We start from the raw sequence: 18,244 nt of genomic DNA on the forward strand, positions 1-18,244 counted from the left end.
TTATGAATAACAGTGTCAGACTTAGTTCAAATTGGAATTTGTATCATTCGGACACATATTTCTTATTCAACTAGTTACAGGCTCCTAGGTTTTTCTGCTCTACCAATCTTTTTTCTTTTATTCTGTTTACCTATAAGCTTTCTTACACTATCTTTATTGCCTATTTTGATCAGGTTAGACAGTGGATCACACTTAGACTGTTATGTACAATCCTTCGTGAATCCAAACGAAAAGCTATTGTAGTTCGGTATCTGCTATCGGCAGAAAAGCACTGAACCTATCACAAATCAGCTTATATGTTTTTTTCTATTTCTGTTATTTTACCCGGATGTCTAAAGGTATGAGATCCGTTGTGTTTCAGCCTTGATCTGGTAAAAGCGAGACATTTGAGGAGGAGGTGTTGAAATGATTCTACTTCAATTTCTTCCAAATAGTTGTTGCAGCTGGCATCCGGTAAAATATTCAGACCGTGTGCAGTTAGAACACCTGAAACCATGGAAAGATGGACCTTACTGAGAGCGTAGAATTAACTAAACCTCTTACGATTTACCTTGGGCCAGTCTCGTAGTACCTGTTCTAAGGCCATCTAAGCTCATCAGTCTTACAGTTTCTTGTAATATCACTGTGGCCTGGCACCCAACCAATCTAATTGTAAAATAACTCGGTGCTAGAGATAAGGAGTCTAGACATTCCTTCACTAGTCTTGAGCGTGCAGCCAATGAACTCAAGGCTAATATCGCTGAAGTACCGCCGGAGCGGATAGGATGAAGGAAGCTTCGCTCCGGAGTAGTAGATCTACTGCTGGCTTTATGCCAGGCACTTCTGCTTGAAGGCGTTGCAGTGGTCGGGTAGTCTAAAACTGAAGCTGAAGGAAAGTTCTCGACACGATATCGGTTAGAACTAGTTATGTTAAGAATGAAACAAACTCGCTAGCTATAAATAATAATTATTACGAAGTATTTTGTAACAACTTAGGAAGATTTGTGTGTCAAATTGCTGTATATCCATAAATATATGTATTTCCTTGAGTCGCAGTTCGATTTTGAAGCCAATTAGAAAACATAACCTGGTTGCGATGCACTTGCAGCTAAATTGCCGTTTGAATTAGAACCAGTTAGCACACGAAGCACATTCATCATTTTCCGCTGTAATTTTCAATGTGAAAATGTTAAACAACCGGCGAAAAGTATGTAAAATCAGCAACATAAATCCTGATGCTAAATCATTGGCGAGCGACTGCAGTGAGGCAAGCGCACAAAGTTGTCAGCAAACAGCATTAAAGGATGCTAAGATTGCAAGAAAATAGAGTTCAAAACATTTATAATTTATTTCTAAGCCTGTATGAACCAATTACATAAATATACGTGCCACAGCAGTGTTGCACGCTAAGCAGCTTGGCTTTGGGCGAGGAAGTGCTGTTGCTTCAAAGCGAACGCAATGCCAAAAGCGGTGAGGCATTTAGTTTCTAACAGTGTATTTACGCTTGTCCGATGCTCTGTCGACGTGAACTGTAAATTTACTGATATAATTTCAGTTAAGTTGACACAACAAGCGCACTTGTAAGCATGTGGCAAGCCAGTTGCAGCAACCAAAACTTTCTTGGACGATTAGTTCTTGATGTGATTTGTATGAAAGCAAGAAAATTAAATGCCACCAACTGTGTGATAGCAGCATGCAACATGTGCGGAAGTGAACGCCGCAGGGCAGTCGGTATTTGATTATGTGGCAGCATGCTTCAACGGTGGTTTTAGGTGGGCGCTGCAAGCAAATTAGAAATAAACTAAACAGAAAATTAATTGTATAAAATATTTTTGCAGCTTAAAATGTGAAATGCACAAAACAATAGCGAAAATTGGCAACGTTGCAAAACACGTGTTGTTGCAACATGGTGTTGGTTACACTATTTTGCCTTTTTTTATATTTTTCTTTGCATTTTTGCTGCTTTGCAATTAAAGACAAATTTTCAATTTGAAATTTTCACAATTTGTTGCAAGTCAGCGTGGCAACATGCCAGCCGCAGACAGCTAAATAGCATTTCTATGAATTCGTGGCATACTTGCTGGTAAAATTAAATGCACAGCATTCAAGTGTCATTCAGCCAGCGTCAGTGTGCTTGAAAAACTGTTGTGACAACAACAATTACAGGCTTGTTGCACACAAGAGCGCACTGAAGATGCAGCGAAGATGCAATTTTTTAGTTTTTAAATTGCATGTTGCAACTCATAACGCAAAGCTGCATATGCAGCAATGTGTATATGTTGTTGCTGAAAGTTGTTGCAACTTGTCACTTGAAGCCATCAAAGAGAGTGCAACTTTGATGTAGCAACAAAAAATATAGCAAAAATTAATTCGTCAAATTTTTGGCTTGCGGCACATATTCTACGTATATATATGTACTTATGTAAGTGTTCCTTCAAATAAATATATATGTTATATATGTATTTATGTACGTATATACCAGTACCTAACTCGTTATTTCCCACCTGCCGCTGCTACGCGAGCTGACACAGTTATGAGCAGCAACTATATATAACCAGCCGTCGCAGTGTACTCCAAAACTAGTTGTTGCAACATGTTGCATATGCAAAATCCGCCACTTTGTTTACCGTTGCGGCGTTGTATTGCGCTTTTTGCATCCGCCACCGAAGACGGCCTAAGAAAGTCGCTTGTTGCAACATTAATTTTCGGCGTCACTAAGGCGACTCCTTCGCTGCCTCAATAAGCGACAGTTACAAGCAAGCAAGAACAAATATTTACGAGTGTGGCTATAAGGTGAACGGTTGAAACCGGTAAAAGCCGTTGTGGCAACGCACAACAACTATAAAAAAAAACGTTGCAACAACTACAACAAAAAGCTTTGCGAACAAGTGCAACTCGCGTTTCTCCTTCGCTGCTGCATCTGCCGCCTTTCTTTAGCCATACTTGCAACGGCACAAAACTATTTCGGAGCGTTAATGTGTTTTGAATAGAATTTCGCGTCTTGATTTCGCTTAAGCAACTTGCCACAAAAATTACACATACAACTTACAGCACTTAAAGCGTAGATTAGCCATGACGATGGCATGCTGTGCGCAATTCCAATATTAAAAGAAGAAAAAGCAGCAGCAGCACAGCGGGGGAGGGAGTGCTGGTGCCGGTAGTGGTAGAAAAAACTTGCAGAAACTGTGGAAGGCTTAGAAATTTCTTAAGAGCAGACACTTCCCGGTTTGGTGATGTGATTCTTGCAGTAGGCAGCATTGCCAAAGTGGCAGGTGCTATACATGAGGCGGAGGTGCTGAAGTGGGTGGTAATTTTGGGTTAGAGAAAAACACGTCAAAAGCAATAAAATATGTTGAGAATAGTGAATATAACGAAGATTTTAAATGCGTACATTGTTTTTGAAAGATCTTAGCATATATTGCAAAGAATTGTGTGAGCCTTTTCGGTATCATTTGCATGTAAAAATTTATTTATTTGTGGTAATATTTGCTCCCTCAAACTACGTTTTCATTCTGAAGTTCCTTAAGTAAGCGATAATCCTGTGTTTTTTTACCATTTTCCCCTAAAAATATGTCAAAAAAATTCAGTTTTATATTGTCTCCTTAGAAAAAAAATGTCCAAAATTTTATTAGGATACAATCTTTCACTGTCTGCTTAACAACCGTATAAAAACGTCCAGATATCTATAGCTTATGGTCCATACTAAAATAAATACAAAATACAAGTATGTATATAAATACGTCTCTCAGAAATCAAAAGAACCTGCTGGATATATGTTTCATCCAGATGCTAGTCATCTCCATACAAAGAAACAATCTAACATGTATGCTCCTTATGATATACATATCTGGGAATGGATTCCTCTTTTGTTTCGGTCTCATTGTGTCAGTCTATATAATTATTCTCCGAGTTATCTTAAAAAAAAAAAAAACTAAAAACTAAGCTAAAGAAACAATGAGGGCAGAACTTCAAAAACTCCTCAGAGCTTACTACAGAGGACCCACATGGTTTATAGACCATACACAAGTGTCATCCTTCCCATACTAATAAAATTTGCGTTGGTATGGTGGATGGTATTATCAAAAAAGTGTCATATTAAACCGCTGGAACAGGTGCAACGTGCCTGATTACGGGTGGATTTAAAACTACGTTAACAAAGGGATTGGAGATTATCTACAATATTTGGCCAATCCATATTGAAATGAAAAATTAGACTCTTGATTCTAGACCATTGTTGCCAGACTCGACGTCACTATAGGCATGGTATCATACTCGACCTTGTTAATGAACTCGGGCTAAATTGGTAATCTGACCGAGAAAAGGAAATTCCTGAACAATTAAACACAACATTTTCTTCCCCAGTAGAGCAGATTGGACCAATCGTTTTGTGGTCGACAGTTTCAACAGCGAAATCTACATATTCACCGACGAATCAAAAGGTTAAATACAAACAGAAGCGGACTTCTTCTGTAGTAATCCATACACAGAAAGTATCTTTAAACTAAAGTCCTACAACTCAGATTTTCAGCCAAAATGGGGGACATAACAGAAAATGCCAAGTGGACTTCTGCTCTAACCAGCGAATACAGAGACCTTCTAGTGTGTATCGAAGCGGTAAACCTATCCGTAGCGCCATACTAAGTCTCACTGCGTTAGGTTAAGCAAGCAGGCAATAACTAGACTCTCAGTAGGAAGTAACTCGCTTAATGTTATCTGGTTACCCAGTCATATGTGAATAGAATGAAATTAAAAGGCAGACGAACTGTCTCGTTCGGGAACTGAGCGACCATTCGGCTCATTCAAGAGTTTTTTGAAGCAATGGAACTTGAGCAACACCTTTGGCCTTTGAATACTAGCAAAACAGGACATACCACAAAGTTAATTTGGTGTAAAGCTGATGATAAACAAAGCAAAAAACTAGTAATACTGTTGGTATGATAACAGGGCACCAACCTTCAAGAGTCCAACTTCAGAACATTAGAAAAGTGGATTATCGCGGGATGTAAAGCATTTACGGAGGATGATGAGGTGCCAGAATATTATCTTTGCGAATGCCCATCCTTCAGCCGGATGAGATAGGATATGCAGGTAATTCAATACTGCCAATGCTCTAATTTTAGCGACATTTGGACAGTTAGGTTATCACCTGGTCCTACAGTGAGCCTAATGAAGACCTAAGTACGGCCACTTGTCTTGGCGTGGGCCTCCCTTTTCAGCCAACCATATAATTTTTCTCAAAGAAGAACTCCAGATATTGTTTTCCGCACAAGAAGTTTTTCTTATTTCTAATAAGAGTTTTTTTTTGGGTGATCGAATAAAGTGTTGATAGAAAGGTGTTGTCTGCCTGAAATGGCAATCCAAGAAGCTCTATTTAGCTGTTGTTACAATTATAATTAACGTTCGATCTGGAAAGCTGGATCTTTTTGTTCTTCTGTATCAAAGGAAAAGTTTTTATAAGTTTGGTATAATTTCAGTAGACTTAAGTGAAAAGCTTGTAATTTTATGAGTTCATAAGATTGCTTGTTTCTGTCTATATCTAAAACGAACAGAATTTGTGCTAATATTTAAAAACTATATTACCGATCTGCTAAGATTTTATATATCGCCTAGAATTAACATATGGTCATGGTGAAAATTATACAAAGATGAGACGAACCACGTCCAGGACGGTCATCAACATCAATTGATGATCAACATGCCAACAAAGTAAAGAAACTGGTGCTTGAGAATCGGCGATTAAGAGTGAAAGATCTTACTGGCATCGTGGGAATATCAGAAGGTTCAGAGGAAACCATTTTGAAAGAACATTTGGGCCTAAGAAAAGTGAAAGCACGGTCGGTTCCAAAAGAACTCAATTTTTTCCGAAAAACAGCGACGCGTTAACCTCTGTGAAACAATGCTTTCCGACTTCCAGAATGTCAATGAAACGCATTATAACCGGCGATCAGTTTTAGATCTATACTTACAACGTAGAAACAAAGGATCAATCGGCCGTATATTGTGTCAAAGGTGAGCCGAGTCGAAAAAACCAAATCGAAAAGCAGGTGAAAAATCAACCATACCATGACAGTTTTCTTTGATTAACGGAGTGTGGTGGACTCCGAATTCTTAACGACTGGCCAAACTGTCAACAAGGAATACTGTTTGAGTGTTATGCATCGAATTTGCTTTGCTTTATCGTATTCAAAAGTATTCAGATTAGATCACATCACTAAAAATCAAGATAAGATCCTTTCATACTCTCCGCCTGTGAAGGGTATTACAGTTTCGTTGCGGCCGAAGTTAACGTTTCTTCTTGTTTTGTTAAAGCTTGTGTCGACTGAAAACAGAAGAACGAGATATACTTTTTGCAAACACTGTATGCAACAATGTATCAACTGCTGATTTATTTTGTTGCTTTTGTTGTTGCTGCGCGCAAATTATCAGTTGTGAACTTTGTAATTTCGCAAACTGCTTGAGAAACTGACAAAGAAGAAGCTAGCAGAAAAAGCACAAGAATTCTTCGGTAATCTTTTGCTGCACACTGCAACTGCTCTGGTCGCCGCAAAGAGCAAAAAATGCAAATAAATTTGCGCACATTTGTAATGATTGCGCAACGGTTGTTCCCCCCACAGAACGTTGCCGCAAATATTGCTCGATGCTTTTGCTGTTGCTTGTGCTATAACAGCGCTTATTGTTGTTGTGCAATTGTTGGCTGCATGGAGATGTATCGCGCAACATTTATCGCTGTCGCTGACGTCGATGTGCCTACAAAAAAGCAACAAAAGTATGGTTAAAAAAACAACAAGCATATCTTAGCAGAGTGCTGGTGGAAAAAGTGGGCGTGGCTTGAGCTTGATATTTTTTGCGTATGCCAGAGGAGAATGTGAAATATTCAGTGAAGAGATTAGCGCTTTGCGAAATGACTTAAGTCCGCTTAGCTAGCAATAACAACAACAATAGCAAATATAGTAAAAAAGTAGCAGCAAATTTATTATATATTTTTTTGTTATTATTTTTGTTTTTGTATGTTAAGGAAATGAGGAACATGCAGCTATCACTGAACAGCCATTGAACCCGGTCACATTGCCTGACGCGAGATAAGTTGCTGCTGCACATCAAAATGCGCGCACGCGCTTGCAGGCAGCGAAAGCTCGACGTCAGCAGCGCGGTGATGCTTGCTGATTGCACTGCACCACCAACAATTTTCATTTGTCAGTTATGAGCATTTTTTTCATAGCAATAATTTTATGTTTCTTTAAAATATTAGCTCTTCCTTCTACCCATTATCGCCAGCGAGACTGTCTTCAAAGCGCTTGTACATATATCGCTCGCAATTTTTTGAGGCGAACTCCCCTTGTATATCATGATTTTGCTGCTCATTTAAAATATGACACAACATTTTATAAATTTCTTCTAATACTCACGCTTGTTTCTCCAGCACTTCTTTTCATATTAAGTAAATTGAAATATTTTTGCGCGCTACGAAGGAGCCGAGCGCACTTTACTGTCCTGCTGTGCGCTTAATGTGCCGCTTTGTAACCTATGGATGATGAAAATTGAATTTTAATGACAAAGAGGTGGGGTGCCAGAGTGGCAATGAGGCGAAAAATGGAAAAATAATCAGCACTGTGGAATGACAAATAGTGTCGCAAAAAAAGTAAGAGACTTTTATTAGAGAAAAGCATGATATTTTGAGGTAAAACAAAAAGAAAAATTTAGCTTTGGTTGTGCCGAAGCAAGAATACACTTTACAAATACAAAAGTTTACATAGAAGAACTTGATATCACGTCCGATAAAAATGTTTTCCGTACAAGGACTGGATTTTGTGTAGTAAAGTTGTATGGCAACTATATGCTATAGTGGTCCGATCTGAACCATTTCTTCGGATATTGTACGATTGTTCCAAGCAATAATTGGAGCCAAATTTCGTGAAGATATCTTTTCAAATGAAAAAGTTTTCCATACAAGGACTTGATTTTAATTGGTTAATTTGTATGGCAGCTATATGCTATAGTCGTCCGATCTGATAAATTTTCTTGGATATTGTACCGTTGTTATAAACAATAATAAGAACCAAATTTGGTGAAGAAAGCTCGTCAGATAAAAAAGTTCTCCATACAAGGACTAGATTTTGATTGGTCAGTTTGTATGGCAGCTATATGCTATAGTCGTCCGATTTGAGCAATTTTTTCGGAGAAAGTACCTTTGATGTCCACAACAATCTTTTCCAAATTTCGTAAGATAGCGCGTCAAATAAACAATTTTTCCATACAGGGACTTGAGTTTTATAGTTCAGTTTGTATGACGACTGTATTCTACAATGATCTGATATCGGCGGATTCGACAAACGAGCAGCTTCTTGGAGAGAAAATAACGTATGCATAATTTCAGAGCGATATCTTAACAATTAGTTCGTGAATAGACGGACATAGAGATGGGCATGACCAAAGCGACTCTGCTCGTCACGTTGATGATTTACTATACTATATATACAAATTTTATAGAGTCTCTCACCTATTCTTCTGAATATTATAAACATCATTGCAAAATAACTCGTTCAGTGTATAAAATACTCGACTATGTCGTATCCAGAGTAATTTGATCTTAAGTACCTGAAAGCTGCGTTTTTACTCACCCTAAAAGCTCTCTCAGTTTTCTTTTAAACTGATTACAAGATGCTTTCTAACACACAGAGAAAACAAAAACGTTTGTGTAGCCCAGCTGTAAATAATTTTCGTTCGCATGCCAATTAGAGCTGCAATTCTCATCAGGTTTATGTGAATTTTAAAACATTTACTCTATCATTTTATCATATTTTGCACTACAAATCCATATTTGTAGTCTGAGAACTTATTGGTATCAACCATGTAAAATGTGTGGCTCATTTTGGGAGGTATTAAGTCCACCTTATTGATATGAAGCCCTGACATTTATTATTTTTCCTTCTCATTGAGATGAATCCCTAAATTTGTTCAGTATTCTCGGAAATATTACTAGCCATTTATTATTTTTCCTTTTATTACCTCATATGATCTATTGTGATCCTCTCCTATAACACATATGGTAACAAAGGACAAGCACTCTGAACAATTCCAGGAGCTTGCTGAGCGCAACCGAGGTGATCCCTGTCTCAGATTGAACTTAGAGCCTTGAGTCTGCTTCTACGAATTGCTGGGTAGTCTAGAATGAGGTGTTCTGGAGTTTCCACTTCCTTGTCGCAGAACCGGTAACTTTACATACATATATAAGACCCCATTTATTTTTCCCAACCAATTATTTTGAGTGCACATGTTCCTTTACAACACTTAACCGCACTTGCAGCTGCTTTTTATTAAATTTCGAACGGCAAAATCTTTCGAACTCCTTTTCATACCAGTTTTAGCCTTCATTCCTTTACCGAAACCTCCTGTCCAACCGCTAAGCACACATTTCATATAATCCTTGCTATTGTATTTTAGTATATAGGCAACCGCAAATTACAGACGAAATGCCATTTCCTGTCAGTGTTTTCCATTTGCTGACATTGCGGTTCACAGAGTGAAGAAAGGCAACTTTAAAGATGTTACACTACCCTCTACAGCGGAACGCAAGTTGTCGCTTTGGGCTAAATTGGAAATACTTTAGCCGCGTGTATTGGTATTTTGCCACATTTTGCGGCAATGCAATTATGTGGTGGCAAGCAGATTTATATATATTATATAGTATATATTTCTAAACCCTCATGCGGTCAGCCAGAAGAGCCGTAAGCCCTGTCTAGAACACAATAAGCTGCAAATAAATTAAGAAAGCGGGTAAAGGCAACAAGATATAATAATGCATGAAAAGGCACAATAACGGAAGGGCGAAATTGTGTATCCGAGTAGAGACGGCGCGCAAATACCGGACAATCGAAGACCCGAAACGGCAGCGCACACGAAACACCTAAATGCCAGGGATGCCGCTTTAATCAAGTGTCGACAAGTGTAATTATTTGCGCCGCCTTTTTTCCGCACACAAAGCAAATCGAAATAATAAGTATTGCCCTTCTTTCTTTCCTTCTCTCTCTCTCTATCTCTCAGTGCGAAAATAAATTCCGTCTTTCCTATGTGCTGGTCATTCGTTGCGCACGTCTCATACATATTTAAATCGACTTGTTGCATGGCTTTGTGGCATGTATAAAAAAATCATAATGCTTCATAATTTACATTATAACTGATCTCCTTCATAAATATCAAAATCCTCCCTAAAATATTAATAAATGCCAGCAATTCTTTGCTTTTGTTCGACTTTCCGGTGCTCATTTGAATTCTACTCATTCGTACATCCTTTCTTTTCTACTGATTATTTATGTCCATTAAGTTGCATGCTTCTTCCTGCGTTCACTGCTTTGACCCTTTGTGCTTTCTGTACTCGCTGGCTCCTGCTTCGTGGTTTAAGTATATTCCTTTACATGTTGACCTTTTCCGACCTTTGTTTAACTGGAAGATTTCTCATTATTTATGAAAATAAAGACGCTGATACTTTTTGTAGCTTTTCATGCCTACATTGTTGTTTTGTTTGTTAGGGGTACATCTTTTTTTTTGGGAATATTACTGCAACGTCTAATTTGCTAATGAAGGGTCAACCCTTTTCGTGTTCTAAATAACTTTGTGTTAGTGTCAAAAGTGGCTTTCATTAGCATATTTAATTGCCACGTGGCCTAGACAGCAAAAGCTGAGCAGATGGAGGAATGGTTTTTCAAAATTTTCAGGTTTATGCTGAGTGTTTGAGTTTGGTCGGAAAAGGTTTTGGAAATCGTAAGATAGGACGCTCTGAAACTTGCTTTTAGTCGTCCTCTTTGGGGACTTATGACCTCAACAGTCCTACAAACTTGAATAAGTCGATTCCACACTCACAAAATACATGAGCTAAACATATGAATAATAATTTTCACACCTATAAAAAAGTAGTGAAGTCCAATATTCGGTTGACTGGAAGTCAGTTTAGGGAAAAAAGGAAATTGCTACAAACATACCGATTTCGAACTGGGATTTTACTTTATCATACACAAATCAGACACAAGACTATTTTGGTCTTTACAATTAATGACGTACTGACGCATCCGTACGAAACCGGACCCTTACAAATCCGGTTCCAATATGAACCAAACTTTTCTGAAACTACTAAGTGAACCAGATAAGTAGCTCTAAACAGCGGAGGCTTCGCGGAGCCCTATATTAGTTTTCGGATTGTTTGAACTTCATAAAAATTATATTTAGCTTATTTTGAGGCCAGATAGTTCTCAGTCATGACTCAGAATCGTATTTTACTTCCATTCTTTAGAGTTATTTTGGAAAAGACCTGGGATTTTTGAAATCATCTTCCAATTTTTTGCAACACACTGACGGATCAATATGAGACCGGTTTCGATGCGAACGAGACTTTATTGGATTTTGAACTAGACCATAATCATAGTTTCAGGAGATTGCGTGCCCAAGATTGGTTTTTGGATTGCTTGAACTTCATAAAACTTATGCTTAGCTTACTTTGAGGTCAGAGGGTTCTCAGCCTTGACTCAGAATCGTATTTTGAGTTACTTTTTAGAGTTATTTTGGTAAAGGCCTTGGATTTTTTAAATCACCTTCGAAATTTTTTGCGACGTGTGCCCTGATATGTACACGTTTCAACTTACCCTTACGCCTCGTAACTTTATTATTTTTTTCCTTTTTTTAGACCACAGGGATCATATCCGCAATGCCGGGGAACGTTTCTAATTTCTGGCTAAGGCTCTTATTTCGGTTCTATATACATTTTTAGAGTTCTTTTGGAAGGAATGTTGGCTCCTTGAAATAATCCTAGAGACTTCTTGCGACCGCCGGGAACCAGTCTATCAGAAATATATAATATATATTTGGAATATATTTTTTATCCATTTGATAAATTCTTTCGAAAATCTCTGCACAAACTTTTTGCTCAGAACTGGTATGACTAATTCCAAGTAGGATATGCTTCTTCTTCAATGAAAGTTTTCCAGAGCAAGTCTTTGCGTTGTGTCTTCAAGCCTTGGATAACACTTTTACAATCTCTATATTCTCTGTTAAGTTTGCCACCTAAAAGGAAAAGTCGAAGATCGTATAAAATATTTATAAATAGCATTAGCGATATCCACTGATAATCATATCCCCTACCTTAGCATTCTCTAACTTCCAATAAAACTCAACCTTAGCACGTAGCCTATAAATTAAATCCTCGTTTCCCCCGCAGTATTCACTAACGATGTTGAAAAACTATCACCTTAACCTCTACACTCCTCGAGCAGCTTAGCTCATCACACGCCGGTTCACGTTACTTTGGCACGAGAGGGTCAAATTAGGGTGGCCAGTGACATTGAAATACAAATAAGACACAGCAGGACTGCTTTTCTTTTCGGAAATAGTAAATTTGTACATTTATTCATACATATGCACATATGTGACACCGCTCCAACAAAGACCTATAATAAGAATCACCACCAAGCCGCAAGCAGCACGTAAATTATCCAACAATTTTGTTTCGACTTCAACTTTCAACCACCGAGTGAGTTAGTTTGCCCTCGGGTAAGTCGAGACAGCTGACCAACGCATATCCGCATTGAAATTACTTTCCAACATACATATGAAGACTGACTGCATGGCCAGCAGCAAATATCAACAGAATTATCTAAGCACAACAAGTGTGGCTGGACTCAATGGAATTGTGAATTGCTGAGGAAAGTGTTAGACATCCCATGCATGCTTTTGTATAGGCAAGCATTTCAACCCCTGACTTTGGCATTTGTTGTATGGCATGTGTTGGTCATGCGACCGTAATTTTCGACATTTGCTTCGCAGTGTGGCATGTGTGCGTGTGTATACCTGCAGCCAACAAAATAGACACATTTATGAGCAAAACGCAGCGTCCCTCGGTTCCTTTTGTTCAACGAACCTCCGCTTACTACGCTCGTGAACTACCTCTACTTTTAAACTGTTTGTATTTGAGCCATTGAGTTAAATGCTTTACATTGTAGCGAGCTCATTCCTTCAACCACTCATCCATCCAACCATCCATTCAAACTTCCAATCCATGCAAGCTATCTCTAGCATCTGACTATCTGCTGCCAGGCATTCCCTGCCCACCATCAATGACCTCATCGAGCTGCACTGGTTGAGCTGTAACTACCTACACCACACACTACTCTTACCCAGGTCCACTCGAACGTTCAACGAATTCCGCCCCACTTCAAGTGTGTACTGGCGCTGCATTTCAGCAGCAAGCAACAAAGCATCCAGTGTGCCAGCGGCCGAAATTCGTTCGAAAAATAAAACTGAAACTGTACAATACATTGCTGCAGCTCATATTAGTGGGTGCTACTCCTGCCTGCCTGCCTTCTGCTGCGTGTATGCGTGTTGGCCAAACAATCTACAGCTGGCGGCTGCAGTACAGCAGACAGCACTTTTATCTACAATAAATTAAAATCTGCTTAAATGCCCGGTTGAGTACCAACAACGGCTCGGTAATAGCTTAGACAACAACGAGCTTATGTACCGTCTGCTTTCCCAAGCCGGCACCAACGAGCTTCAGCCAGCTAACCGACGAGCTCCAGTCAGCAATCCCACCGTCCAACCAGCCTGCCTTTGCCGTTTTGTTCTTGGCTCCTCGGCTAGTTTGATAGTTTAACGCCAGCGGGTGTTTTCAAGCAATCAAAGATTTCCCTTGAATAATCTTGCTATGTTTCCTTGTTGTTGTTGGCAATGTTGCATGCATGTTACTATCTTATTGTTGTAGTCTCGATATTTATGGTTAGTGCAGTTGTTATTGTTTGGTCGCTCTTGACGTTTTAATGTTGATGGCCTTCAGGTCGTTATGGCATCAGTGATGACTGGCATTCTGTTATGGATGCGTTCGGCTGTACATAATTCTTTATAGGTGGCCAGAGGGGGTGTACAACAAACGCATATATTCTTGAGCGCACATATGGAAGCAAAGCTTTGGAAATATTTATAGATGTGTACTTGTAAAGATATTGACGAAGAGAATATGCAAGATGATCTAAGTTCGTAAGGTTTCTTGACGTCCATATATGGTTATTTAGATAGATGGAAAGTGAGCAAGCATCTGCAGTATTCCTACGACATCTGGAGTGATTTTGGTTAGAAAATATCTTGGATCAAGCCAGCCGAGCCCATTAGGAAGGAGAAGAATTAGAAAATTCTTTATCCTGTATCATTTGTTGACGTTGGGGCCTTATATTCCGAGACGATTTCAATGCTGGCCAACCTGTGTACGGTCCCTTCTGATCTCACTGCGGTTCTCTATACGATAGCACTTAAAAAAGCTCCAAAGTATTATATTACATACTTTCTGCTAAATATTCTTAATTTCTATCCATCATATTATGCCATCAGATAGAAAAATATTGGAATCATTTGGAAGACGTGATGACTAACACGCTGCTGCTCTCTCGAAGTATGGATTTTTGGGACAGTCCATTTTTTCGGCCTATTCTCGTTTCCAGGCTTGATATTTAAGAAGTTATGAAAGTTATCGATGCCCTCGCTGCCTTTGTGCCCTGGAACCCATTAGAATGGAAATCGCTTTGATTGCAATATCGTCCACATATGCCACTCTCTTAGGGACTTTGCCTTCCAAGTTGCTTAGCTATTTATTCACCCTCAATGTCCATAGACGCAAGGATAACACTCCACCTTGAGGAATACCTCTACAGACTTGCTGAGTCATTTTAGTGTCGTTACATTCTGCTCTTATTTGTTAAAAGGCTTCGGATCTTTATATAGCAGGATCAACACTTAACTTTAAACTCTCCATTACCATTTTATCCATATATTGAGTCTGAAGATCGAAAAGCTGCATACTTAATTTTAACTTTCAAATATGCCGTTTCTAACAGCTGAAAATTGGCAACAGTGCAATGCTACGCAATCTACTTCGCAACTCCGCTGAATCATCTGCCTTTCAAGCCATTCTACCGCTTGTTGTTTTTGCTTTTTTGGTTAGCTTGCCACATGCAACGCACTCATTACGCCACATTCATTGTGCATTCTCATTCATTTTGGCATAACACCGTCAATGGACACGTTTCTACATTTTTTAAGTCCCCCGGGGAATGGCAGCGTAGCAGCAGAAGTGGCGGCAGTATATAACCGCGTGCCACAAAGGCACAGGCTCGCATTGTGCCGAACAATACCTTTGCGCGTAAGAGTTTAAGCGCGTTTGTGTCGACCAACACTGCCACCATTCGGCTGCTTAGAGAGGTTATTGTGCCGCTAGAGTCCCATTTTGTTGCTGCTCTTCAGTGCTATCTTCTGCTTAGTACTTTTTCCACCTTTTCTTTATGTTATTTTTTTTCTGAATCCCGTAACAATGTTGCAGTTGAACGTTGAATTGCGTATAAATTATGCGCCACAAAAATCGCACTTTAAGTTGCCGACCACTCGCTCGACTTTTGGTCTCCCAAGAGCATGAAGATGGATTGCAATAAAAGCAGAATACAACAAATAATGTTAATGATAAGAAAACACAAAGTACTTATACTCACTCCCAGCATCCCCGCACAATAAATACATATTTCACTCAACATCTATCGGTTTAGCGCCTGAGGTTATGCTATACTTGAGTACAGACATGTATATGACGAGCATATTTCTTTCGCATCACGTGAACTGCGCTTTAACTTCGTTGTGCTCGTGTGGCAAATTGCGTGCTTGAGCAGCTGCTTAGAACCGCGTGGCCTGTGGGCACATAACTGCTGCTATAATTTACTTCTGTCCGCCCGTCTTCTCGGTGTGCTCAGCCCAGCTCAGCTACACTCCGCCTACTCTAGTTCTTTAGAGGCTCACGCGCTGCCATCTTTAATATTTAACTATGCTTAATTTAACTCTAAATCACACTCCAGGGGAGTAGGTTATACCAATGATTCCATTCCGCTTTACTCTTGTTCTACTCGTACTTTTTGCCGCCCAGCCGCCATTCCACCGGCGTGCGCTTGTTGCAACAAAGTTCTCCCGCTTGTTTGTGTATGTTCCACTTTCAAGTCGCTGCTCGTCGATGAATTTTGAATTTTTAATGAGCTCATCTTCTGGCAATCTTGCAGTCCCTTCTCCTTTAAAGTGACTTGCCTCCTTAGCGCCGGCAATTCGCTTGCTTCCCATGGTGCTGTGAAAATGTTTTACTTGTTTGATATTAAATCTATTTTATGGCTTATTAAAATAGCTGCAGTTAAACGCCATAAATATATTTTAAAGATTTCTGCTATAAAATGGGATTGGATTAAGGACCTGTAACTGAAATGCGTTTCCTGCGGCGTACACGACCTGCGGAGTGGTGGTTGATTTTCATGCAATTGATGTGCATACTTTGATTGGGCACCGTTGCTATTGGACTGAGGGTGTAAGGCTGGAAAGAGAATTCAATAAATAATGGACTCATTTGGAATTTAGAAATGGAATATCATACGAATCTAATATTCGCTGCTATTTAAAGTAAAATAAAATCGCATTACTGCAAAAGAGCAATAATTGGACTAGGATTATGCGAACGTGTTTTAGAATAAGAATGTCGTGACTTTGTGAGCTTTTCGATGTAATTTTGGTCGACATGGTTGACTGAAAAGGAAGGCGCAAGAGTCGCAGACCGCACGGCGACCTTTAGGTCTCTCTAGCGATAACCAATTAAGTTTATCCAGCAGCTCAGTGGATTTGGTAAAATACCTGACCCCATCTGTTCAATGCCTCTTAGGTAGGAACATTGGAAGCCATAGGAGATCCTCGGTCTCAACCGCTTGAGAGCTGCGCATTCCCAAAATTATTACTCCAGCGTTTCATCATCCTCCATTTATGCTATGCATTCCACTGAATCTACTTTATCAATTTTCTGAAGGCAGAACCATAAGGGTAGGTAGCTTATGATGATCCCTACAATTTTTTAAGCTCCCTCTAGCCGGTATCCTCACCACTGCCTTAGTGGAATGTACTGCCCTGCTAGTGTTCCAAGACTCGTTTGGTCCACATACTTCTTACCTGTATTTATGCTCAATGCAAATTTTTGAGCTCTTTGGAAATCTAGATACTTAAGTTCTATCAATTCAAACTTGAACAGCTTAAATTTCAGTTCACACCATCACACCTTTCTCTAATATGTGGCGAACTTCTATGTCATATAAAATCTGCAGATATTACCCTATAAATGATATAATAATATAAGAATCTACTTTCTTATTTTACTTTTTCCCAAATCAGTTGATCCCAAAGTGATTCAGAACTTCTCACCTTAAGGTTATCGGTTACTATTTTTTGTTTTGTCCTATAATTCATTATTCCAATTATGTTCGGAACCTGAAACAGTAAATCCTTAACTGTCTTTTCCAAAAAATACTCAATAACTCTATCTGTCCTTGTCCAAGACGCTCGCGATCTCGGGATCAATTCTATCCATTTGTAATCAGTGCGTCATCACTAATAATAGAAATGGTCAAAACTATTGCCGCCGAGCTGGACAGATCTTGGAACAGCGCTGGACTCTGATGGACAGATAGTAACCGGAACGAACCCGGATTTTATTTCCGATCAGGGACTGCCGAACAACAACTATGTTATGTTATCTATGTTAAAAGTTAAATAACGCTCTAAACTTGGATTCAGATATGATCCCTTAAAACTTATCTTATATATAATAGAAATAAAAAGTATCCACTTAAGCAAAGCGCAACGACTATATGGCTTGGTCATGAAACGAGAATAGAAAACAAGAGATCGCAGAAGAAAATTATAGAAGTCTCAGCATGGTAACAAGCGAAAGACCGCGGTCAACTGGTATTGACGAACTCGGGATAGACTTGAATACGCTTGGCATACAAAATTGGCAAGAAACTGACTAAAGCTCACAAGGAGCTACAGCGCTAAGAGATGATAAAAAAAGAGAGCTCAGGTCATGGCAGATGACAACGTGTATTTCCTCACCCTTATCTTTTGCAATGGTTACTCTGTGAAGAGCTTCACTACATCGAAGTTTCAATGCTTTAGCGAGATCAAGGACGGATATTTGTCCTTAGTCGACAGATAGCTCTAGATGGTGTGGACTCATGTATTCGATACAATCTAAACATAAACCTAAAACAGTTTTTTTTGGTTTGTGGTATTTCTTCTGAGTGTCCAGGTTGGGAGTGAACCGTTGTCATTTATGAACATAGTCTTACGACTTTCCGAGATAAAAATTAAAGTATACTTAGGGTATTTCAAAATCTATGCAAGGCGCTCGCTCTATAAGTGGACTCTTGGTACTTACTCAATG

At 39.2% G+C, this 18,244-nt stretch overlaps 1 protein-coding gene across 2 annotated transcripts in view; it reads left to right on the forward strand.

The window, feature by feature from the left end:
- The window catches only part of LOC105224044 (frizzled), a 204,220-nt gene that overhangs the window by 44,224 nt on the left and 141,752 nt on the right, over positions 1-18,244 (forward strand). The gene's annotated exons all lie outside the window — the stretch shown is intronic.

The sequence above is a fragment of the Bactrocera dorsalis genome, chromosome 5 (genome assembly GCF_023373825.1).
Source record: "Bactrocera dorsalis isolate Fly_Bdor chromosome 5, ASM2337382v1, whole genome shotgun sequence".
Lineage (NCBI taxonomy): Eukaryota > Metazoa > Arthropoda > Insecta > Diptera > Tephritidae > Bactrocera > Bactrocera dorsalis.